At 40.0% G+C, this 25,416-nt stretch overlaps 1 non-coding gene across 1 annotated transcript; it reads left to right on the forward strand.

Annotated features, from left to right (window-relative positions):
- Window positions 1–16,612: 16,612 nt before the first annotated feature.
- On the forward strand, window positions 16,613–16,742 carry LOC133079216 (small nucleolar RNA SNORA11). Its single transcript, XR_009698097.1, has one exon. It is a non-coding gene; the product is annotated as a small nucleolar RNA SNORA11 (small nucleolar RNA).
- Window positions 16,743–25,416: the final 8,674 nt, after the last annotated feature.

A 25,416-nucleotide genomic window follows, 5' to 3' on the forward strand; every position in this document is an offset into this window, starting at 1 on the left:
ATGAGTATTGCTTCTTCAGCTTTCTTTTGATTTCCATTTGCATGGGATACCTTTTTCCATCCCCCTCACTTTCAGTCTGTATGTGTCTCTAGACCTGAAGTGGGTCTCTTGTAGACTGCATATATACATGTCTTGTTTTTGTACCCATTCAGCCAGTCTATGGAGCCCAAGCCCACTGGGACTGTTGGTCGACCTGCACTGCAGAGAGGAAGAACACAAGGTCAGTGACCATCCAGGTCCCCTGGCCCACCCCTTGCGCCAGAGGTGGTGGAGGACCTGGGTGCGGATGAGTACAGTGGCATGCGTGTGCCACCACCACCCTCTGGTTCCACGTTCTCCCCTGGGAAACAGGTCCATGGAGCTGCCCTCCAACATCCTCCACCTTTCGTCTGCACCTGCCTCTCCCCTTTCCCCAATGTTACCAGCTTTGGTCTTCTTTCTCAGGGTTGATTTGGCCATTTAACATCTTTTGTGATTCCACGTGAATTTTAGGACTGTGTTTTCTATTTCTGTAAAGAATGCCATTAGAATTTTTATAGGGATTGCATTGAATTTTTACAGGGATTTGCTTTGAATGGTATGGCATTTTAACAATATTAATTCTCTGAATCCCTGAACACAAAATTTCTTTCCATTTGTTTGCGTCTTCTTCAGTTGCTTTTTATACCTTGTAATAATTTTTAATGTAGAGATGTTTCACCTCCTTGGTTAAATTTATTCTTAAATATTTTATTATTTTTGATGCTATTATTAATGGGATTGCTTTTTTAACTTCTCTTTCTTGTAGTTCATTATTTGTGTATAGAAATGCAACTGATTTTTGCAGATTGAATTTTTTTCCTGCAATTTTATTGAATTCATTTATTAGTTCTAACAGTTTTTGTTGTCACTGTTGTAGCTATATAAGATTATGTCACCTGCAAACAGAGACAATTTTCTTCTTCCTTTACTGTTTAGATAGGCTACATTTCTTTTTTGTGTTTAACTGCTCTGGTTAGGACTTCTAGTACCATGTTGAATAGAAGTTGTGAGAGTAGGCACCCTTGTCTTGTCCTAATCTTAGAGGAAAATCTTTTAGCTTTTCACTGTTGAGTATGATATTAGCTATCATACTCATACTTGTCATATATGTCCTTTATTAAGTGATTTATATTCCTTCTATACCTAATTTGTTGAGAGTTTAATCATGAAAGAATGTTGAATTTTGACCAATGCTGCTTCTGCATCTATTGAGAGGGTCATATGATTTTTATCCTTCAATCTGTTAATGTGGTGTATCACAATTATTGATTTGTATACGTTGAATCCCAGGGTTAAATTCCACTTGATCATGGTGTATAATCCTTTTAATATGCTGTTGTATTCAGCCTGCTAATACTTGGCTGAGGATTTTTGCATCTATGTTCATCAGGGATATTGTACTGTTCTTTTCTTGTTGTTTTCTTTTCTGGTTTTGATATCAGGGTAATGTTGGCCTTCTAAAATAAATTTAGAAGTATTCCTCCCTCTTAAATTTTTTTGGAAGAATTTGAGAAGGACTGGCATTAATTCTTTAAACGTTTGGTAGAATTCTCTAATGAAACCTGGGCTTTTCTATTTGGGGAGATTTTAAAATTACTAATTAAATCTTCTTGCTTGTTACTGGTTTGTTCAGATTTTTAATTTGTTCATGATTCAGTCTTGGTTGACTGTATGTTTCTAGGAATTTATTCATTCCCTTTAGGTTATCCAATTTCCTGGATTATAATTGTTCACAGTAGTCTTCTATGATCCTTTGTAGTTCTGTGCTATCAGTTGTAATGTCTCCTCTTTCATTTTGATTTTGTCTTAGTCTACCTAAAGGTTTATCAGTTTTGTTTATCTTTTCAAAACTCCAGTTTTTACTTTTGTTGGCCTTTTCTATTTTTCTTCTTTCCTCTACTTCATTTACTTCTGCTCTGATCTTTGTTATTTCCTTCCTTCTGCTAACTTTGTGCTTAGTTTGTTCTTTTCCTAGTTCTTTGACATGTAAAGTTAGGTTGTATATTGACATATTTTTTCTTCATGTAGGCATTCATCACTCTAAACTTCCTTCTTAGAACTGCTTTTGTAGCATCCTGTAAGTTTTGGTATGTTGTGTTTCTATTTTCATTTGTCTGAAGTTACTCCAAATTTTTCTTTTGATTTCTTCTTTGACCCATTGGTTGTTCAGGAGGGTGTTGTTTAATTTCTACGTATTTTTTAGTTTTCCAAATTTATTTATTTTTCATTTTATATTATTGTGATTAGAAAAGATATTTGGTATGATTTCAATTTTCTTACATTTGCTAAGACTTGTGCTGTGACCTAACATATGATCTATCCTGGAGAATGTCCTGTGTGCACTTGAGAAGAATGTGTATTCTGCTGCTGTTGGAAGGAATGTTTTATATATGTGTGTTAGTTCAATTTGGTCTAAACTAGAGTTCAAGTCCAATGTTTTCTTATTGATTTTCTGGCTGGATGATCTATCGATTGTTGAGAGTGGGCTGTTAAAATGCCAGCTATTGTAGTGCTGTTTATTTTCCCATTTAGATCTGTTAGCATTTACTTAATATATTTAGGAGGTCTGATGTTGGGTACATATATATTTATAATTGTTATATCCTTTTGATGAATTGACCCCTTTATTATTATATAATGACCCTCTTTGTCTTTTGTTGCAGTTTTTGATTTGAAATCTATTTTGTCTGATATAAGTAAAGCTACCCATGATTTCTTGGTTACCATTTGCATGGGATATCTTTTTCCTCCCTTAAAACTTTAAGGCTATTTGTGTTCTTAAAGCTGAAGTATGTATCTGGTAGGCAGCATAATTGGGTCTTTTTTTGTTTGTCTGTTTTAATAATTTTTTAAAAATTAATTAATTAATTAATTTTTGGCTGTGTTGGGTTTTCGTTTCTGTGCGAGGGCTTTCTCTAGTTGCGGCAAGCGGGGGCCACTCTTCATCACGGTGCGCAGGCCTCTCACTATCGTGGCCTCTCTTGTTGCGGAGCACAGGCTCCAGACGCGCAGGCTCAGTAGTTTTGGCTCACGGGCCCAGTCACTCCGCGGCATGTGGGATCCTCCCAGACCAGGACTTGAACCCATGTCCCCTGCATCGGCAGGAAGATTCTCAACCACTGCGCCACCAGGGAAGCCCTGTTTTGGTTTTTTACCCATTCAGTCACTCTATGTCTTTGGTTTGGATAATTTAATCCATTTACATTTAAAGTAATCATTGATAGGTAAGGACTTACTAATGTCATCTTGTTAATTTTTTTTCTGGCTGTTTTGTAGTTTCTTGTCCCTTTCTTCTCCTCTTGCTGTCTTACTTTGTGATTTTTTTCCATAGTGGTATGCTTTCATACCCTTCTCTATATCTTTTGATATCTACTACAGATTTTTGCTTGCTCTTACCATGAAGCTTATATAAAACATCGTACAGTTATAACAGTGTATTTTAAGTTGATAACAACTTAACTTCAATTGTATACAAAAACTACCCTTTATTCCCCCCATTTTATGTTTTTTATGTCACAATTTACATCTTTTTATATTCTGTATCCATTAACAAATTATTGTAGCAATAGTTATTAGAATACTTTAAAAAAAAATAAATTTATTTATTTATTTATTTATTTTTGGCTGTGTTGAGTCTGCGTTGCTGTGTGCGGGCTTTCTCTAGGTACGGTGAGCGGGGGCTACTCTTCATTGTGGTGCGCGGGCTTCTCATTGTCGTGGCTTCTCTTGTTGCTGAACACGGGCTCTAGGAGCACAGGCTTCAGTAGTTGTGGCATGTGCGCTCAGTAGTTGTGGCTTGCAGGCTCTAGAGCTCAGGCTCAGTAGTTGTGGTGCACGGGCTTAGTCTCCGCAGCAATGTGGGATCTTCCCGGGCCAGGGTTCGAACCCATGTCCCTTGCATTGGCAGGCAGATTCTTAACCACTGCACCACCAGGGAAGCCCTATTAGAATACTTTTGTCTTTAACCTTTACATTAGAGTTAAATGATTTGTACACCACCATAGTCTTATATTAAAGTTTTCTGTATTTTACTATATTCGTACCTTTACCAGTGTGTTTTATCTTTTCATATTTTTCATGTTACTAGTTAGCAACTCTCATTTCAGTTTTAAGAACTCCTGTCAGCATTTCTTTAAGGCAGATCTAGTGGTAATTAACTCCCACCGGCTTTATTGGTCTGGGAAATTCTTTATCTCTCCTTCATTTCTGAACGACAGCTGGTAAAATATTCTCTTGGTTGGCAGTTTTTTTCTTTCAGCATGTTGACTGTATCATCCCATCTCACTCTCTCCTGGACTACAAGGTTTGTGCTGAGAGAGACCTTGTATGTGAGGAGTTTTTTTTTTTTTTCTTGTTGTTTCTACTATTCTTTTCGATTTTAAACAGTTTTATTATAATGTGTTTGCAGAAAATCTCTTCAGGTTGAATCTCTTTGGGGACATATGACCTTCACAAACTCACTTGTCCATATTTCTCCCTGGATTTAGGAAGTTCTCAGCCATTATTTCTTTAAATAAGCTTTCTGCTCCCTCTCCCTCTCTTTTCCTTCTGGGACTCCAATAGTGCAGGAATTGTTTTTGCTTGATGGTATCCCATAATTCATGTAGTCTTCCTTCACTCTTTTTCATTCTTTTTTCTTTGTTCTCCTCTGAATAGATAATTTCAAGTGACCTGTCTTCAAGTTGAGATACATTCTTTTGCTTTCTCAAGTCAGCTGTTAATATTGTCTATTACAATTTTCATTCCATTCATTGTTTTCTTCAGTTCCAGAATTTTAGTTTTTTTTTTTTTAATTATAATTTCTGTCTCTCTGTTAAACTTCTCATTTTGTGTGTTGTTTTTCTTCTTTTATTTATTTATTTATTTATTTATTTATTTATTTATTTATTTATTTATGGCTGTGTTGGGTCTTAGTTTCTGTGCGAGGGCTTTCTCCAGTTGCGGCAAGCGGGGGCCACTCTTCATTGCGGTGAGCGGGCCCCTCACTATCGCGGCCTCTCTTGTTGCGGAGCACAGGCTCCAGACGCGCAGGCTCAGTAATTGTGGCTCACAGGCCTAGTTGCTCCGCGGCATGTGGGATCTTCCCAGACCAGGGCTCGAACCCGTGTCCCCTGCATTGGCAGGCAGATTCTCAACCACTGCGCCACCAGGGAAGCCTGTGTGTTGTTTTTCTGATTTCATTGAATTATCTTTCTTTGTTTTCATGTAGCTCACTGAGTTTCCTTAAAGCATCTGTTTTGAATTCTTTATCATTCAATCCATAGATCTATATTTGTGCGGTAGGTTATTGGGAAATTATTATGTTCCTTTGGTGGTTTCATATTTCCTTGATTTTTCTTATGTTCCTTGAAGAGTTGCACTGCTATCTTTGCATTTGAAAAAGCAGTAATCTCTGGCCTTTACTGTCTGGCTTTGGGAGACAATTTCTGTCATCCTGGCTAGGGATTCTGAGAATTTCTCAGACCTCTTCTATGGATATACCCACTCCACACTTCTTGTTCCCTTTTTTGGGGGGGCGGGGCGATTCTTAAGATTTGTATGCCTTCTTTTAATCCAACAAACTAGACCTTGTGCTGACAGCATCAGCTTTACTTTTCCTAAGGTAGTGGTGAATGTTCAAGTTTGTTTGCTTTCTCACAATCTTGCAGAGTTGGGCCAGCTTTCTGCGTGTGCTCACAAGCTCTCTGCCAATGCTTGTACTTGCCACCTGAGGGGCACACACAGGGAGCTGGTTACAAGGCAGAAGGTTATGTTGGTGAGGTGTGGGGAGTGTTGGGAATGCCTGTGGGCCAGCTGGGGGGATCTGCTGGCAAGGCCCCTCCAGAAGTTTGTGGGTGGTCCCTCTAACGGAGTCTGCAAAGAAGTTAGTAGGATTCGTATCTCTTTAATGCATTCCAAGTCCTGCCTGCTGTGCTCCCAGCCTCTCCCCACTCTCAGCTGTGCAACCTACCTCAGTATTCTGGAAGGGGTGAGAAAGAAGTGGGCCTCTTTGGCAGTGTCCTCCTGCACAGCTGGGGAAACTGGGCACTCACTCAGACACTCACTTGCTGCTCTGGAAGAAATTCCAGGCCTAGGGGGTCTCTTTTGCCACTGAGCTGCGTGCCTTGTGGGAGGGAAGACACAAATGAAGTAAAACTGCTTTTCTTGCCCTCTGTAATGTGTCCAATCTTGGATTTACTTTTTGCTCCAAGTATGTGCTAGAACTTCTCCACTGGACTCCTGGAATTCCACAAAGATACTCTCATTTGTGGGTGTTGTCAAAACCAGTGTTCTTTGAAGGAAAGATGGTAGAAAACTCTTATTTCACCATTTTGTTGCTGTCACTCTTGTGGTTTATTCCACTGAATGGTTTTGTATGTTGAACATCCCAGAATTCTGAGAATAAATCTCACTTGGTTGTGATGTATAAACCTGTCAATATGTTGCTAAATTTGGTTTGCTAGTATTTTGTGAAGGATATTTGGATGTTAATATATCAATGGAAGGAAGGAATGCAACATATGGCAGTTAAGACGGAAGAACAAAAATTTAAGTTAGAAAGTTGAAAGAACAGTTTTACATATTGTTATTTCATATTTTGACAATTATCAATGAAAGAGAAAATGAACTTGACATTGTACACCTGTGAAAAATTATAATTAAATATTTTACAAATGTGATAGAACAGTTTGAATTGCACTTTCCCTCAAAAGAAGATCCTCGTATAGGAAAATCATGGATCTGGAATCAATTTCTTTCATTGAAAGACATTTTAGGGGACTTCCCTGGTGGTCCACTGGTTAAGAATCCGCCTTCCAATGCAAGGATCGCAGGTTCCATCCCTGATGGGGGAACTAGGATCCCACATGCTGCGGGGCAACTAAGCCTGCATGCCGTAACTAGAGAGTCTGTGTGCTGCAACTACAGAGCCCACACGCTCTGGAGCCTGTGTGCCACAACTACAGAGCCCACGTGCCGCAACTACCGAGCCTGCGCACTCTGGAGCCTGCGTGCCACAACTAGAGAGAAGCCTGGGTGCCGCAGCTAAGACCCGATGCAGACAAAAAAAAAAAAAAAAAAATTAATTAATTAAAAAAGAAAAAGAAAGACATTTTAAATTCTAACCATTACTATATGGGATAAATTGTCAGACCTACCTACTTATGAGGATTGAATATGAATTTTGAAAATACATCATCAGTTCATTTTAGATAAAGGTTAAGAATGAACCACGAATTTACTGAAATTGCTTTAAAATCTATTCTTCCATCACCATTAACATACCTCCATAAGATAGTTTTCCTGCCTTGAGAACTTAGAGATGGTTTAGACATAAATTTTTCCCTGCAAGTGGTGCTTTTATCAATCCAACCTGATTTAGATAAATGACTAAACAAGAAACAATCTTATTTGTCACACTGAAAGCTTTAAATATTTATATACATTGTTTTCATTGAAAGTGTGCTTACAGGCTTTAATATGTAGAATAGAAATTTCACTAATACCTTTGCTTTCCTTAAAGTTGTAGAACAGATACCAGTGCAGCAGCCATTGTCTGTAATAAATGCTGATTGGCAAATTTTGTCAGAATAAAGTGTAATTTCTTAAATTATTTTCTTTGTTATCTTTGTTCCAATTGCTTTTTTTTATATTTAAATTTATTTATTTTTGGCTGCGTTGGGTCTTCGTTGCTGTGCGCGGGCTTTCTCTAGTTGTAGTGAGCTGGGGCTACCCTTCGCTGTGGTGCGTGGGCTTCTCATTGCGGTTTCTTCTCTTGTTGCAGGGCACAGGCTCTAGGCGCAGGGGCTTCAGTAGTTGTGGCACGTGGTTCAGCAGTTGTGGCTCATGGGTTCTAGAGCGCAGGCTCAGTAGCTGTGGCGCAGGGGCTTAGTTGCTCCGTGGCATGTGGGATCTTCCCGGACCAGGGATCGAACCCGTGTCCCCTCCATTGGCAGGCGGATTCTTAACCACTGCACACAGGTAAGTGCCGGAGTAATATATTTTATCTTAAAAGTAAATGATGAAATAAAAAAAGAACTGGTCTTTCATCATGGACAGTAAGTAGCACTGGTCTAAACAGCTAGTCTGTGCTCCTTGAGGGCAGACATTGCATTCTATTCGAATTTGCCTGATAGTGGGCCTTAGGCAACTATTTATTAAATAAATGAATTTTCAATCTCCAACGTTGGGTCCAGGGCGTTAATATATAAAATCCCTACTACAATTCCTCAATGATTAGACTCGCTAACATTTACTGAAGTTTATGAAACGGCAGCATCTGTGCCAAGCGCTTTACTTCCCACCGCCTTTTTCACTCTCACGTTCTCCTTCCTCCGGGGGAGGGGGCGGGCTCAGCACCACGACCCGCCCTGTCTGTGCATTCGTTGGTCGAGCCCGACGCCCGTTACTGCCGAGTCCCGGCCACACCACGCCTCCACGCCGTTCGTCTGGCCCAGAGAGGGCGTGTCCATCGTCCCGCCGGACGATCCAGTCGGTCTCCTCTCGTGAGAATCGGTACGCCCTAGAGGATAGGAGCGGTGTGGGTGGGAGCGTGTTCCCCGGCCCTCGGAGCCGGCTCACGCCGCGCTCCGCCCCCTCGGCACGCAGGCTCCGCGCGAACTCGCGCACGCGCGCGCGCGCACTCTTCAGAGCCTCACTCTGGCCAGCGGGGACCGACGGGCGGAGGCTGGGCTGCTGAAGTAAGAGGGGCGGAGCCCGGGCCGCCGCCGCCGCCGCCGCCGCCGCCGCCGCCGCCGCCGCCGCCGCCGCCGCCGCCGCCGCCGCCGCCGCCGCCGCCGCCGCCGCCGCCGCCGCCGCCGCCAGAGAGGAGCATGTCTGCAACTCGAGCCAAGAAAGTGAAGATGGCCACCAAATCATGCCCCGAGTGCGACCAACAGGTGGGCGCCGGGGGCCGGGCACCGGGCACACGGGCCGGTGGGGCGGGTGCGCGCGGGCGGGCGTCCGTTGCCGGCGGCCGTTGGCTGTGGAGAGGCCGCCTCGCCGGGGTCTCAGCGGCTGAGCGTGTGGGCCGGCCCTCGAGCTCTGGCCACGATGGGAGCCCGGAACCGGCCGGGTAGAGCCGAGGGGTTGCCGGGGAAGCGCCCGGGGCCGCGGCCCGGCCGGTGCCCACCTGGCGGCGGGCGGACGGGCGAGTATCTTGCCCTGTGGCCAGCCGCGTGAGAGGGGGCGTGGGTTTATCGTGAGCTGACGGGGCGCCCTGTCCGGACCCTCCGCGAATCGCCTGTCCGGCTCCGGTGACAGCGGCAGGAGTGTGGGGCAGCAGCCCAAGTGGACGAGTTCGGTCCCTCAGCCCCCTCCTGCCCCGAAGAGAATGCCCGATGTGCCGACTCCGAGTCCGGGCTCCTGGCTCCGAAATCCGCCTTCTGCCAGGCAGGGTTGCTTTGTTCCCGTTTCAGATGTGTACGGTGGACCCCCAAAACTGTCCCCCCGCGACCTGGGCGGATGCTTAAATGTGACAGAAAGGCCCGCAGTGTAATGATGTTTTCCTCTTAGGCTTAAGTAAATCGGTGATCTTTATGCTTTTTAATAATTTTCATAACCCCAATAGTCATTAATTTGGTCTAATTTTTAGTAGAACACTTTTAAATACTGTCTCCGTTAAAGTCCTATTTTTCTAGGTGCTCCCCTCTTAATATGCTGTATATTCTTGTTAACTTTTTAAAAGATTAATTTACCTTTCTTACCTTATGTGGTTTCTTGAACTTTTAATATCTGCTTTCTAAACTAAATTCACTAGGTCATGCAATGGCTTTATGACCTCTAGTGGCCTGGGGTTCAGATAGACATTCAAACTTAAAAGGGTTCAGCTATGGGGGCTTCCTGGTGGTCCAGTGGTAAAGAATCCACCTTCCCATGCAGGGGACGAGGGTTCGAACCCTGGTCTGGGAACTAAGATCCCACATGCCGCGGGGCAACTAAGCCTGCGTGCCACAACTGTTGACCTCTGGCGCCTCAATGAGAGAGCCCGCATGTCACAATTAGAGAGAAGCCCGCGTGCCGCAACTAGAGAGAAACACGAGGAGAGTGCGCGCCGTAATGGAAAGATCCTGCATGCCTCAACAAAGATCCCATGTGCTGCAACTAAGACCCGACGCAGACAAAAAAAAAAAAAGGAAAATAAATAAATAAAATAAATATTTTAAAAAAAAGGGGAGCTCAGCTATGACAGTAAACACTGCATGTGATCAACACAGCATCAGAACAGCATCTAATGACAGCTCAGGTGTAAAGAAAAAAAACCATGCAGGTGGTTGCAAGAGCTACCATGGCTTAGAAATTTCATGTTTCTTAGCCCATGAGCAAGGCCTTAGCTTCCAAGGTTTTGCAGAGAATGGCATGATTATACTGTACTTAGAGAGCCCAAAGCTGTGGCTTCTCACCAGGTGCCTTCCAGTCCAGATGCCAACAAGGGGTCATTTTTACCGTAGGCAATATTGCCTAGTAATGTAATAGAGCCGGCAGTGCAGAGCTCTTAGCACTTCGCCCTTGCTGCCCGCTGTTACTCCCCCCACCCCGTTACCTGGCAACGTTACCGGACTGTCAGAGAAGTGTTAGAGGTCCTGCTCAGCCATTGGTCGGTGCTACAGTGGGCCCCATTCAGGTCTTGGTCTGCGTCGCAGTGGGCCCCTCCCCCAAACGAGCAACTGTCAGTGAGCTCCTTGTTGGCCCATTCAGCCAACAGTCAGCAGTGCGGTGGTCGTCAGGCGGAGAGTGAGGTAAGAGGCGGATCCCAGCCTTCTCACCGGGCCCTCCAGCTCACCCAGCCTCGAGCCAGTGACTGAATTGGGGGGCCCAGGGAACAGGCTGGGGGCTGTGTCCTGCAGGGCTCCAGAGCCCTTGCCAAGACCGCCCACTGGCCGGGTGCAGACCTTGAGGCGGTGGTGAACCTCTCCCCCATACCTGCCTCTGCGTCCTAATGGCAGCAGCAGTCTGCATGGGACGCAGTTTTCGGGACCTGGCCCCCGCTGTTTGGGTGGCCTGAGGAGCCTGAGGGCCAGTTGGGTCCTGGGCGCCTGGCTCCTTAAGCGATGACAGCTGGGCAGGGTCTGGGGCCCAGGTCCTGAGGGATCCATCAACTGAGATCTGCCTCTTCAGCCAGGCCTGGGCACTGGTAGGAAGACCCACACTGGGTGCTGGAAGAATGCTCTGGGGCAGGGTAACCAGTGCCCCTGGAGACACCCCCTTCTCTTAGCTAGGCCTGGACCTCGGAGGGTGAGAGTCGTGCCTTGGGACCTTCCCTTTTCTTGTCAGAATAGAGAGTAACATTTGTTTGGTAGAGATTTACAGGAACATCGTTTCCTGACCATGACCTGACCTCAGACAAAGGATCTGACACCAAGAAGTTTGCAACAACTAACAGTACCCCTCCCTCACCTTTCCTGTAGGAGGGCTTTGCTGAAAGCTTTCAGGGAGTTTGGGGTTTTTAAGGCATGAGCCACCCATCTCCTTGCATGGCCCTGCAATAAACCTTTCTCTGTTCCAAACTCATGTTTTGGTACTGTTTGGCCTCTGTGCGTCGGGCACATGGACTTGCGTTTTGGTAACAGTAACACTGCTGCCATTCCATCTTTATCAAGTTGACAGGGTCAGAGTGATAGAAGGTTAACCAAAGGTATTTTTTCTCAAGATGGAGTTTTGTTAACCCTTTATTAATGTGTCATACATAACCCAATGAAAAAAATTTTTTTTACTGACTCCTACATGTATAATATTTGATTATTCTTAACCAGAAAAAGAAGTTCATTTAAAGCTCCGTCAATTAAAACCATTTGTAAGACATGTTTTATGCCAAAATGCAGACCTTAATGTGTATTTCTTTTCAAAATAATTACCTTTCCTTTTACTTTCCCTCTCTCAGCAAGAGAAATTTACTGCCTCTACTTTCTCTCAGCATTGTTTTCAGTTTTGTACATATTTTGTTAAATTTATCTCTATGAATTTAATTTTTTGGATGCTACTTAAGTGGAATTGTTTTAAAATTTTCATTTTATCAGTGTTCATTAATTATATATAGGAATACAATTTTTTTTTATTGTGGTAAAAACATAAAATTCACCATGTAAACCATTTTAAAGTATATATATATATACTTCAGTGGCATTAATACATTCACAATGTGGTACAACCATCACCACTATCTAGTTCCAGAACATTTTCATCATTCCAAAAAGAGAACCTGTTTTCATTAAGCAGTCACTCCCTGATTCACCCTCCCTCTAGCCCCTAGTAACTACTAATTTGTTTTCTGTTTCAATGGAGTAGTCATGCAATATGTGTCCTTTGATATCTGACTTCTTTTGTTTAGCTTATCCATGTTGTATCATATATCAGTACTTCGTTCCTTTTTATGCCCAAATGACATTCCATTGTGTGGATGTATCCCATTTTGTTAGTCCATTCATTAGTTGATGGACATTTTGGTGGTTTCCACCTTTTGGTTATTGTGAATAGTACTGCTATGAATATTCATGTACAAGTTTTTATTTTGTGTGTGTGTGTTTAATATATTCTATTTACTACTCAATTTTTGTTTATCGGCCATACCGCGTGGCTCGCGGGATCTCAGTTCCCCAACCAGGGTTTGAACCCAGGCCATGGCAGTGAAAGTGCTGACTCCTAACCAGTAGACCACTAGGGAACTCCCACAAGTTTTTGTTTTAATACCTGTTTTCATTTATTATATTCCCACGAGTGGAACTGCATGGTCATATTGTAATTCTGTGTTTAGCTTATTGAGGAATTGTCAAACTGTTGTCCACAGGAGTTGTGCATTTTACATTCCCACCAAGATTGTATGAAGGTTCTAATTTTCCCATATCCTCACCCACACTTGTTATTTTTTGTTTTTAAAAGAGTTAGTATAGTTTGACACCAAAGAAAAAGAAGAAAAGAAAATTCTCATGTTTGAAAAGCTTTAAGCTGCATTGTTGGCTCTTTATAACCATGACCAAACCTGTCAATTTCTCAGCGGAGAGCAGGCTGGGAGGATGGAGGAGAAAAATGGACACGATGATATCTTCCTAGTTCTGGAGAGTCCTCTGGAATGTAATTTCCTAGGGCTTGTTATTAATTAATTCAACAACTATTTATTAAGCACATGCTGTGTCAGAGACTGTTCTAGTTCAGGAAGTAAAACAGTGAATAAGAGAGACAAATAGCCCTTTCTCCTGTGGGGCGGGGGGAATTAGAATAGTCATCCTAGAGCATGTGAAGTGGGATATCATTGTGGTTTTGATTTGCATTTCCCTAATAATTAAAGGCATTAAACATCTTTTCATGTGCTTCTTGGTCATTTATATATATTCCTTGGAGAAATATCTATTAAGGTTCGTTGCCCATTTTTTAAAAAAATATTTTATTTATTTATTTATTGGCTGCATTGTATCTTAGTTGCTGCACGTGGGCTCTTCGTTAGGGTACAGTCTTCTCTCTAATTGTGGCCCGCGGGCTCCAGAGCACGTGGGCTCTGTAGTTGTGCCGCGTGGGCTTAGTTGCCCCGAAGCACGGGGAACTTAGTTCCCCGACCAACTATCAAACCTGCGTCCCCTGCATTGGAAGGCGGATTCTTAACCACTGGACCACCAGGGAAGTCCCTCGTTGCCTATTTTTGAGTTGTTAATTGCGTTGTTTTATTGTTTGAGTTCTAAGAGGTTTTGTATATCCTGGGTACTAAACGCTTATCAGATATATGATTTGCAAATATTTGCAAAAACCCATTGATAGTGCCCTTTGATGCACGAAAGTTTTTCATTTTGATGTAGTCCAATATGTCTGTTTTTTCTTTTGTTGCTTGTGCTTTTGGTGTCATAACTAAGAAGCTATTGCCAGACCCAAGGTTATAATGATTTACCCATTTTCTCATCTAAGAGTTGTATAGTTTTTATATATATTCCTTGATTCATTTTGAGTTAATTTTTGTATATGGTGTGAGGTAAGGGTTCAGCTTCATTCTTTTGTATGTGGCTATCCCACTGTTCCAGCTCCCTTAGTTGAAGAGACTGTTTTTTCCTCATTGAGTGGTCTTGGCACCATTGTTGAAAGTCAGTTGACAATAGATTGATGGGTGTATTTCTGGACTCTCAATTCTGCTCCATTGATCTATATGTCTGTTATGCCAGCACTACACTGTTTTGTTTAGTTTTTCTTTTCTCACGGATACACAGGCTTCTTTTAAAGACTTAAAAAAAAAAATTGAAGTATAGCTGATTTACAATGTTGTGTTAGTTTCAGGGGTACAGCAAAGTGATTCATATACATATATATATCCTTTTTCAGATTTTTTCCATTATATGTTATTAAAAGATATTGAATAAAGTTCCCTATGTTATACGGTAGGTCCTTGTTGTTTATCTGTTTTATATATAGTAATGTGTATCTGTTAATTCCAAACTCCTAATTTATCCCCCTTCCCCTTTTGGTAACCATAAGTTTGTTTTCTATGTCTGTGAGTTTGTTTCTGTTTTGTAAATAAGTTGATTTTGTATCATTTTTTAAGATTCCATATATAAGTGATATCATATAGTATTTGTCTTTCTCTGTCTGACTTACTTCACTTAGTATGATAATCTCTGTGTCCATCCATGTTGCTGCAAATGGTATTATTTCATTCCTTTTTAGAATGAGTAATATTCCAGGGTGTGTGTGTATGTATATGTGTGTGTGTATATATATCACATCCTTTTTATCCATTCATCTGTTGATGGATACTTAGGTTGCTTCCATGTCTTGGCTATTGTAAATAGTGCTGCTATAAACATAGGAGTGCATGTATCTTTTCAAATTATACTTTTGTCTAGGTATATGCCCATAAGTGGGATTGCTGGATCATATGGTAACTCTATTTTAGTTTTTGAGGAACCTCCACACTATTTTCCATAGTGGCTGCACCAATTTACATTCCTATCAACAGTGTAAGAGGGGTCCCTTTTCTTCACACCCTCTCCAGCATTTATTTTTATTTATTTATTTATTTTTAAATAAATTTATTTTTATATATTTATTTATTTTTGGCTGCGTTGGGTCTTCATTGCTGCGCGCGGGCTTTCTTTAGTTGCGGCGAGCGGGGGCTACTCCTTGTTGCAGTGCGTGGGCTTCTCATTGCGGTGGCTTCTCTTGTGGAGCACGGGCTCTAGGTGTATGGGCTTCAGTAGTTCTGGTGCGCGGGCTTCAGTAGTTGTAGCTTGCGGGCTCTAGAGCGCAGGCTCAGTAGCTGTGGCGCATGGGCTTAGTCACTCTGTGGTATGTGGGATTTTCCTGGACCAGGGCCCGAACCCGCATCCCCTGCATTGGCAGGCAGATTCTTAACCTCTGCGCCACCAGGGAAGCCCTCCAACATTTATTATTTGTAGACTTTTTAATGATAGCTATACTGACCAGTGTGAGGTGATATCTCGTACTTTTGATTTGCATTTCTCTAATAATTAGCAATGCTGAGCATCTTTTCAGGTGCCTATTGGCCATCTGTATATCTTCTTTGGAGAAGTGTCTAGTTAGGTCTTCTGCCCATTTATTGATTGGGTTGTTTGTTTTTTTTGATATTGAGCTGTAGGAGCTGTTTATATATTTTGGAAATTAAGCCCTTATCAGTCACATCATTTGCAAATATTTTCTCCCATTCTATAGGTCGTCTTTTCATTTTGTTTATGGTTTTCTGTGCAAAAGCTTATAAGTTTGATTAGGTCCCATTTGTTTATTTTTGCTTTTATTTCTATTGCCTTGGGAGACTGATCTAAGAAAGTGTTGCTATGATTTATGTTAGAGAATGTTTTGCCTGTGTTCTCTTCTAGGAGTTTTATGGTGTCATGTCTTATACGTAAGTCTTTAAGCCATTTTGAGTTTACTTTTGTGTTTGGTGTGAGGGAGTGTTCTAACTTCATTGATTTACATGCAGCTGTCCAGCTTTCCCAACACTACTTGCAGAAGAGACTGCCTTTTCTACATTGTATATTCTTGTCTTCTTTGTCCAAGATTAATTTTAAAGACTTTTAAAAAATTGAGGTGTAATTAAATGAGTGGTTACCAGTGGGGAAAAAGAAGGGGGGATGAGTGATATAGGGGTAGGGGATTAAGAAGTACAAACTATCATGTATAAATAAGCTACAAGAATATATTGTACAACACAGGGAATATAGCCAATATTTTATAATAACTATAAATGGAGTATAACCTTTAAAAATTTTGTATCACTGTATTATACACCTGTAGCATATAATATTGCACATCAACTATACATCAATTTTTAAAATGAAGGTATAATTATATATTATATGCATAATTATATATTACATACATAATTATAAATTTAATATATGACTAAGGAGAAAATATTTGCAAATGGTGTGACCGACAAGGGCTCAATTTCCAAAATATACAAACAGCTCATACAACTCAATAACAACAAACAAAAAAAAACGCAGTTGAAAAATGAGCAGAAGACCTAAATAGACATTTCTCCAAAGAACACATACAGATGGCCAATAGGCACATGAAAAGATGCTCATCATTGCTAATTATTAGAGAAATGCAAATAAAAACTATAATGAAGTGTACCACCTCACACTGGTCCGAATGGCCATCATTAAAAAGTCTACCTGGGGTGTGCTCAGAGCACAGGGCCTGAAGAAATGGCTTCTCTGTTTACAACAAACCCAAGAGGAATCTGGGTTCATTGTGACAAGAGGCACAAAACTTGTGGCCTTCCTGTGAACAAATACCCAACATGTGTCCCCCTGCACCTCCATGTGGCTGCTGGGCAGGACAGTGGGGCAGGGCTCGATACTGGAAGGAAAGCTACAGTATTTAGTGGGGGAGTTTGCCACCTAGAGCCTATCTAGTCCACACGTGGGTGGGCCATAAGTGGTCTTATAAACATAAAGGCTTTGAACCTCTCTTTTCAAGGAAAGAAAAGAAAAAGAAAAATAGATTCTATATGCCATTCTGGAAAAGGCAAGACTATGGAAACAATAGAAAGATCAGTGGTTGCCAGGAGTTTGCGGGGAGAGGGGAGATGAATACACAGAGTACAGAAGTTTTTATGAGCAGTGAAAATGCTTTGAATGACATTATAATGCTGGCTATATGTCATCATACTTTTGTCCAAACCCATAGAATGTGCAACACTATTCACTTCATTAAAGTGAACCCTAAGGTTAACTGTGGACTTTGGTGATTATCTGTCAATGCAGTTCATCCTTGGTGTTAAAAAAAAAAAGGTACCACTCTGTTGATAATGGCTATGCATGTGAGGGGAGGGGGTATTTAGGGGAATTTCTGTACCTTTCTGTCAATTTTGTTGTAAACCTAAAACTGCTTAAAAAAAAAAGTCTCCAGAGAATTAACACTCAGGGTAGAAGTTTTTGGCAAAACTTTTGTTTCACTTTTATATATGTATACATATTATATGGTGTGTGTTTGTTGCATTGTGATGTAAAATTTTTTTTTAGATCAAAAAAGTTTGCAGGCCACCGTAGTTAAGTTATACTGGCAAATAAAAGCACAAATTAACCTCAAAAAAATAATACAAATAATAAATGCTGGAGAGGGTGTGAAGAAAAGGAAACCCTCTTACACTGTTGCTGGGAATGTAAATTGGTGCAGCCACTACGGAAAACAGTGTGGAGGTTCCTCAAAAACTAAAAATAGAGTTACCATATGATCCAGCAATCCCATTTCTGGGCATATACCTAGACAAAACTATAATTTGAAAAGATACATGCACCCCTACGTTTATAGCAACACTATTTACAATAGCCAAGACATGGAAGCAACCTAAGTATCCATCGACAGATGAATGGATAAAGAAGATGTGGTATATATATACCATGGAATATTACTCATTCTAAAAAAGAATAAAATAATGCCATCTGCAGCAACATGGATGGACCTAGAGATTATCATACTAAGTGAAGTAAGTCAGAAGAGAAATACAAATACCATATGATATCACTTATATGTGGAATCTAAAATACAATACAAATATACATATCTACGAAAGAAAAACAGACTTACAGACATAGAGAACAAACTTTTAGTTGCCAAGGGGTAGGGGGGCTGGGAGAGGGAAGGATTGGGAGTTTGAGATTAGCAGATGCAAACTGGTATATATAGAATGGATAAACAACAAGGTCCTCCTGTAGCACAGGGAACTATATTCAATATCCTGTGATAAACCGTAATGGAAGAGAATATGGGAAAGAATATATATATGTATAACTGAATCACTTTGTTGTACAGCATAAATTAACATAACATTGTAAATCAACTATACTTCAATAAAATATTTTAAAAATTAAGGTATAATTGATATAATGTTATATTAGTTATATGTATTAGTTATAGCATTATATTAGTTTCAGGTGTACAATATAATGAATTGATGTTTGTATATATTGTGAAATGATCACACAATAAGTCTTTGTTTATTTATTTACAGCAGTTTTAGGTTCACAACAAAATTGAGAAGAGGGTACAGAGATTTCCCATATACCCTCTGCCCCCACACATGCATAGCCTCCCCCATATCAACATCCTCCACCAGACTGGTAAATTTGTTAAAATTGATAACCCTACATTGACACGTCATTGTCATCTGAAGTCCATAGTTTACATTATGGTTCACTCTTGGTGTTGTACATTCCATGTGTGGACAAATACATAATGACATGTATCCACCATTACAGTATCACTGAGTGTTTTCACTGCCCTAAAAATCCTCTGTGCTTTGCCTGTTCATCCCTCCCTCCCCCTCACCCCTGGGAACCACTGATCTGTTTACCATTTCCATAGTTTTGCCTTTTCCAGAATGTCATATAGTTGGAATCATGCAGTGTGTGACCTTTTCAGATTGGCTTCTTTCACTTAGTAATACACATTTAAGCTTCCTCCATGTCTTTTCAGGGCTGGATAGCCTTTTTTTTTTTTTTTTTTACAAGCACCGAATAATATTCCATTTTCTGGAAGTTCCACAGTTTATTTATCCATTTACCTACTGAGGGACATCTTGGTTTCTGCCAAGTTTTGGCAATTATGAATTAAGCTGTTATAAATGTGTGCAGGTTTTTGTGTGGATTTAAGTTTTCAACTCTTTCAGGTAAATATCAAGGAGCAAGATTGCTGGATTGTAAGATAACAGTATGTTTAGTTATGTAAGAAACTGCCAAACTGTCTTCCAAAGTGGCTGTGGCATTTTGCATTCCCACCAGCAATGAGAGTTCCTGTTGCTTCACATCCTTGTCAGACTTTGGTGTTGTCGCGTTCCAGATTTTGGCCATTCTAATAAGTGTGTACTGGAATCTCATTGTTTTAGTTAGCATTTCCCTGATGACATATGATGTGGAGCATCTTTTCATATGCTTAAATGCTCTTGGTGACATGTCTTTTAAGGTCTTTGGCCCTTAAAAAAAAATTGGGTTATTTTTCTTATTGTTGAGTTTTAAGAGTTTTTTGTATATTTTGGATAGCAGTCCTTTGTCAGATATGTCTCTTGCAAATCTTTTCTCCCAGTCTGTGGCTTGGTCTTTTCATTTTCTTGAAAGTATATTTTGCAGAGCAGAAAATTTTAATTTTAATGAAACCCAGCTTATCAGTTCTTTCTTTCATGATCGTACCTTTGGTGTCATATGTAAAAAGTAATCACCAAACCCAAAGTCATCTAGATTTTCTCTTATGTTATCTTTTAGGAGTTTATAGTTTTGTGTTTTAAATTTAGGTCTGTGATCCATTTTGAGTTAATTTTTGTGAAGGATGTAAGGTCTGTGTCTAGATTCCATTTGTTGTTGTTGTTGTTTTCATGTGGGTGTCTAGTTGTTCTAACACCATTTGTTGAAAAGACCATCTTTGCTCCATTGTATTGCCTTTGCTCCTTTGTCAAAGTTCAGTTGACTGATTTATGTGTGTCTATTTCTAGGTCCTTTATTTCTGTTCCATTGATTTATTTGTTCTTTCACCAGTATCACACTTAGTTACTGTAGCTTTATAGTAAGCCTCCAACTTTGTTCTTCTCCTTACATGTTGGGTTGGCTATTCTGGGTCTTTTGTCTCTACATGTAAAGTTTAGAATCTGTTTGTTGATATCCACAAAGTAACGTGACGGGCTTTTGATTGGGATTTCATTGACTCTTTAGATCAATTGGGAAGAACTGACATCTTGACAATATTGAGTCTATTTATCCATGAACATGGAATATCCATATATTTTAGTTCTTTGATTTTGTTCATTATAGTTGTGTAGTTTTCCTAATATGGATCTTGTACAGTAAGTCCCCTACCTATGAACGAGTTCTGTTCCAAGAGTGCGTTCTGTTCCGAGAGTGCATTTGAAAGTCTCATTTGTTCGTTAAGTCCAACAGAGTTCGCCTAGGTACCCAACTAACACAGTCAGCTATATAGTATTGTACTGTAATAGGTTGATAATACTTTTCACACAATAATACATAAAAAACAAACACAAAAAATAAAGAAAACATTTTAAATCTTACAGTACAGTACCTTGAAAAGTACAGTAGTGCAGTACAACAGCTGGCATACAGGGGCTTGTATTGAGTGAACAGGCGAGAAGAGTTACTGGCTGGAGGAGGGAGAGGAGGGGGGAGATGGTAGAGCTAAAGGATCATCAGCAATAGACGGAGGGCAAGCTGCAGTTTCACTCACGCCTGACGGTGATGGCACAGGTTCTGGTTCTTTGCTGGATTCAATTCTATGTACCTTCTTGAAGAAACGATCCAGTGATGTCCGGGTAGTAGCTCTTTTTTCCTCGTCATAGATGACACGATAGCACTGGATAGCATTCTGAACGGCTGCTTCAACCTTTGTGTACCATTCTACATTCGGGTCCTGTGCCTCAAAAACTAACAGTGCCTCCTCAAATAAAATCCCCTTGCCGTTTCCTGCATTGTGAATCTCTTTGGTTCTTCAGTTACATCTTCTTCCTCTTGTCTCTCTTCATCCTTTCTCTCGGCCTCCAATTCCATCAGGTCTTCATTAGGAAGCTCCTTGTGTTGCTCAGCAAGGAGTTTAATGAAGTCGTTGTCTTGCAGATCTCGCTCCAGCTTCGACTTCTTTGGACTCTCATCCACCTTCTCAAACCCACGAAAATCATGAACAAACTGTGGGCAAAGATTCTTCCAAACCCCATTCATGGTGACAACCGTAACCTCATGCCAAGCAAATTTAATGTTTTTTATGGCCTTGTAGATGTTATAGTCCTTCCAAAATTGTTGCAAGGTTGTTCCTGATTCGTGTCACTTGCCTTTACCACCTGACAAAAAGTGTGACCTAAATAATATTTCTTGAAAGTTGCTATAACTCCCTGGTCCATAGGTTGGGTGAGCGACATAGTATTTGGTGGCAGATGCACTACTTCGACGTTAGGATAAAAGTTGTCCACTAATGGGGGGTGGCCCGGAGCATTGTCAAGCAGCAAAAGAATGTTGAATGGGATGTCTTTCTCCAAGCAACATTTCGCTACCTCCTGGATAAAGTGGTGGAAAAACCAGTCCTGGAAAATGGCCTGTGTAACCCAGGCTTTGGGGATACTCAATCACACAAGAGGAAGAGAGCCCTTGGCTATGTTTTTAAGGGCTCCTGGGTTCTCTGAATGATAAACTAAGAGAGCCTTCAGCTTCATATTGCCGGAAGCATTGCCACCAAACAACAGAGTTAGCGTATCCTTCGCTGCTTTATAGCCTGGCATCAAGTTTTCCTTCTTACTGATGTAACTTTGGTCTGGCATCCTCTTCCAGTACAGTCCTGTCTCATCCACGTTAAAAAGCTGCTCGGGTAGATATGTGCCTTCATCCATAATTTCTCAGAGCATTTCAGGAAGTTCCTGGTCAGCTACTGTATCTGCACTCGCTGCCTCACCACTTACTTTTATGTTGTGAAGGTTGGTTCTAGCCTTGAACTGATGAAACCAGTCATGGCTGACACTAAAAGATGTGCCCTCTGATTCTTCACCGTGTTTCTTCTTCAAGTCTTCATAAAGCCTTTTAGCTTTCTCTTGAATCAACATTAAGCTGAGTGGGACTTGACACTGATGCTGATCCTGCATCCACAAACTGAGAAATTTCTTCATCTCCTCTATCACTTTTCCATGCTTCTTCAATATTACTGTTGACATCATTGGCACAGCAGACTTCACATGTTCCATGATCTTGTCCTTGTTCTTTAGAATTGTTGATGGTTGAACAATTCATGTTATAAGAACGAGCAACGTCTGCTGTCTTACTGCCTCGCCCCACTCTCTCAATTATTTTCACTTTTGTTTCCATCATTATTGCTTGGCGCTTCTTAGCAGTACCAGCTACATCACTGCTGCTTTTACACTTGCTTCTGGACATCCTGGGCTTGAAATAAAGATCCTCTACTCCTGTACTCTATACAGGACTGTAAAGTACACAAAAGCACAAGCACTTGTAGAGGATGCACGCACGTGACAATGTATGCCAGACACTTGAACTAACTTATATGATTGGACATGTGAATGCACGTTCGCATCTTTGAAAGTTCGCAACTTGAAGGTTCGTACGTAGGGGAGTTACTGTACATATTTTATTAGGTTTATACTTATGAATTCCATTTTTTTGCCATGCTAATTATAAATGGTATTGTGCTTTTAATTTCAAATTCCATTTGTTTATTCCTGGGATATAGGAAGGCAGTTGGCTTTTTTGCATTAACCTTGTGTCCTGTAATCTTGTTACAGTAGCTTATTTCAAGAGATTTTTGGTTGATTAATTTGGATTTCTACATAGACAATCATGTCATCTGCAAAAAAGACAATTTTATTTATTCCTTCTTAATCAGTATGCCCTTTGTTTCCTTTTCTTGTCTTATTGAATTAGCTGGGACTTCCAGTATGAGGTTGAAAAAGAGTGGTGAGAGGGGACATCCTTGTCTTGTTCCTGATCTTAGTGAGAATGCTTCTTGGTTCCCACCATTAAGTATTATGTTACCTGTAGGTTTTTTGTAGCTATCTACTATAAAGTTGAGGAAGTTCCCCTCTATTCCTTGTTTACAGAAAGCATTTATCATGAATGGGTGTTGGATTTTTGTTAAATGTTTTTTCTGCATCTACAGACATACCTTGTTTTATTGCACTTTATTGTACAATACTTTGCAGATACTGCATTTTTTACACTATGAAGGTTTATAGCAGCCCTGCGTTGAGCAAGTCTATCAGTGCCATTTTTCCAACAGCATTATTTTTTAATTAAGGTATATACATTGTTTTTGTAGACATAATGGTATTACACACTTACTAAACTACAGTATAGTGTAAGCATTACTTTTATACACATTGGGAAACCAAAAAATTCGTGTATCTTTTTTCTTACTTTTTCCCTTTAACCTGTTAGTGTCTTTGTATTTAAAGTAAACAGCTTAGTGTTGCTTTGTTATCCATCTGACAATGTCTGCCCTTTGATTGGAGAATTAATCCATTCACATATGATGTAACATATGTTTGGATTTAATTTTTTTTTTTTCTGTTTGTTTTCTGTCTCATCAGCTTTTTATTCTTCTGTTTCTCTTTTTCTCCCTCTTTTGTCTTAATTACATGTTATTGGTACTATGTTTTAATTTCTCTTTTGGCCTTTTACCTTTATTTGTTTGCTTTTGTGTGTGTGTGTGTGTGTGTGTGTGTGTGTGTGATTGCTCTAGGAATTATGTTATGCAGCTCTAACTTATCATAGTCTAGAGGCAATATTGGATTAGTTCAGGAAAAACATAGGAATTTTGCAACCATCTAGTTCCCTTTACTTCTCCTAGCCTTTGTGCTATAATTAGAGTGATCAGCTTATCTCCTGATAAGTTTTATTTCCTAGTTTTAGCGCTGAAAGTTCTGTGTCTGGGCAACTCCCTCAGTCCTGGGCAAATTGGAAAGGTTGGTCATTTTTGCTATTGTTATCATCTTTGTTACATCTATAAATGTTATAAACTCAACAATATGATGTTGTACTTTTTGCTATAAGTCAGAGGTGGGCAAAATATGGCTCTCAGGCAAAATATGGCTCCCATACCAAATCTGGCTCCTGGCCTGTTTTTGTAGGACCCACAAGCTAAGAATGTTTTCTGCATTTTTTTTTAAGATCAAATATTTTGCATTTTTAAAGAGTTACTAAGAAAAAGGAAAAAGAAAAATATGAGACACGAACAGTTATATGACCATAAGCCAAAAATATTTACTAATCTGTGCAAAAAAAGTCTGCTGATGCCTTCCTTAACCAACCATATATGTCTTTAAAAGAAAATAATAGAAAAAAATATATACACATATACTTATTTTAAATATGAGTAATTTGTAAAAACTGGAGAGCCCCCTCTTTTTTTTTTAAAGGAGATTTTAGTACATTGTTTGGGGAGCAATCTTGTGGACCAACCAAATCTGTATTGTGTTTTATACAAATATGGTTTATGGACAGTGGTGGAAATGTGATCAGAGAAAGATTAAACAAGAGAAATATAGTTGATGTTGTTCCAGTGCCAATAAGCACTGCCACTATATAGTGTAAAAAGGATTTGGTGAGGTTTTCCAAAGTAAGGAAAACCTATTTAAACTCTAATTCTTAGCTTAAAATTAAATTTATTATGTTCTGACATAACTGACAAGTAATTTTACTTTGGAAGAAAATATTTCAATATTTAAAACATTTTCATTTGTTCTGATTAATAGAGTGAAAGCTTAGGTTTACATTGTATGCATAATATCTTCCAGTTTCTTCAGGTCAGAAACTATTGTAAATCCTGATATGTTTCACCTGGCAGAAAATAATCTTTCAGGACAAAAAAAAAGCCTGTTTTTTAATATGCTGGCTTAAAGGTGAAAAGAAAATCTAAGGACAACTAGAAGTTTTTGTCATAATAAGAGCTCAGTTTCATTTGGAGAGAGCTAATTATGCTACATACATTCTTTTGAATATAATAAATATTACGTACGTTGAAGCACATTGTTTCAATTTTTAATGTAAATTCTTAAGGGAATATTCATGAGGATTTAATCAAACTTGTTGATTTAAAAAAAAATTTATTTATTAATTTGGCTGCACCGGGTCTTAGTTGCCACATGCGGGATCTTCGTTGTGCCGTGCGGGATCTAGTTCCCTGACCAGGGATCAAACCCGGGCCCCCTGCATTGGGAGCACAGAGTCTTAACCACTGGACCACCAGGGAAGTCCCTCAAACTTGTTGATTCTTAAATGTGCTATTTTCTCTTAGTAAAAAACTGAAGAAAGTAATATTATGTTATAGTTGAGGTTTTCTAATTTTTTAAAGGTGAAGTTTTTTCTTTCTAAACTTGATTAAGAAACAATTCTTTAAGATATAAGCTAAAAAAAATCGGAAACCAGAAAGCCATGTTTTGTTTCTTACTTTTTTTTTTGACTACACAACAAATAAGAATAT

This window comes from Eubalaena glacialis, chromosome 18, assembly GCF_028564815.1.
Source record: "Eubalaena glacialis isolate mEubGla1 chromosome 18, mEubGla1.1.hap2.+ XY, whole genome shotgun sequence".
In the NCBI taxonomy this organism is placed as follows: domain Eukaryota; kingdom Metazoa; phylum Chordata; class Mammalia; order Artiodactyla; family Balaenidae; genus Eubalaena; species Eubalaena glacialis.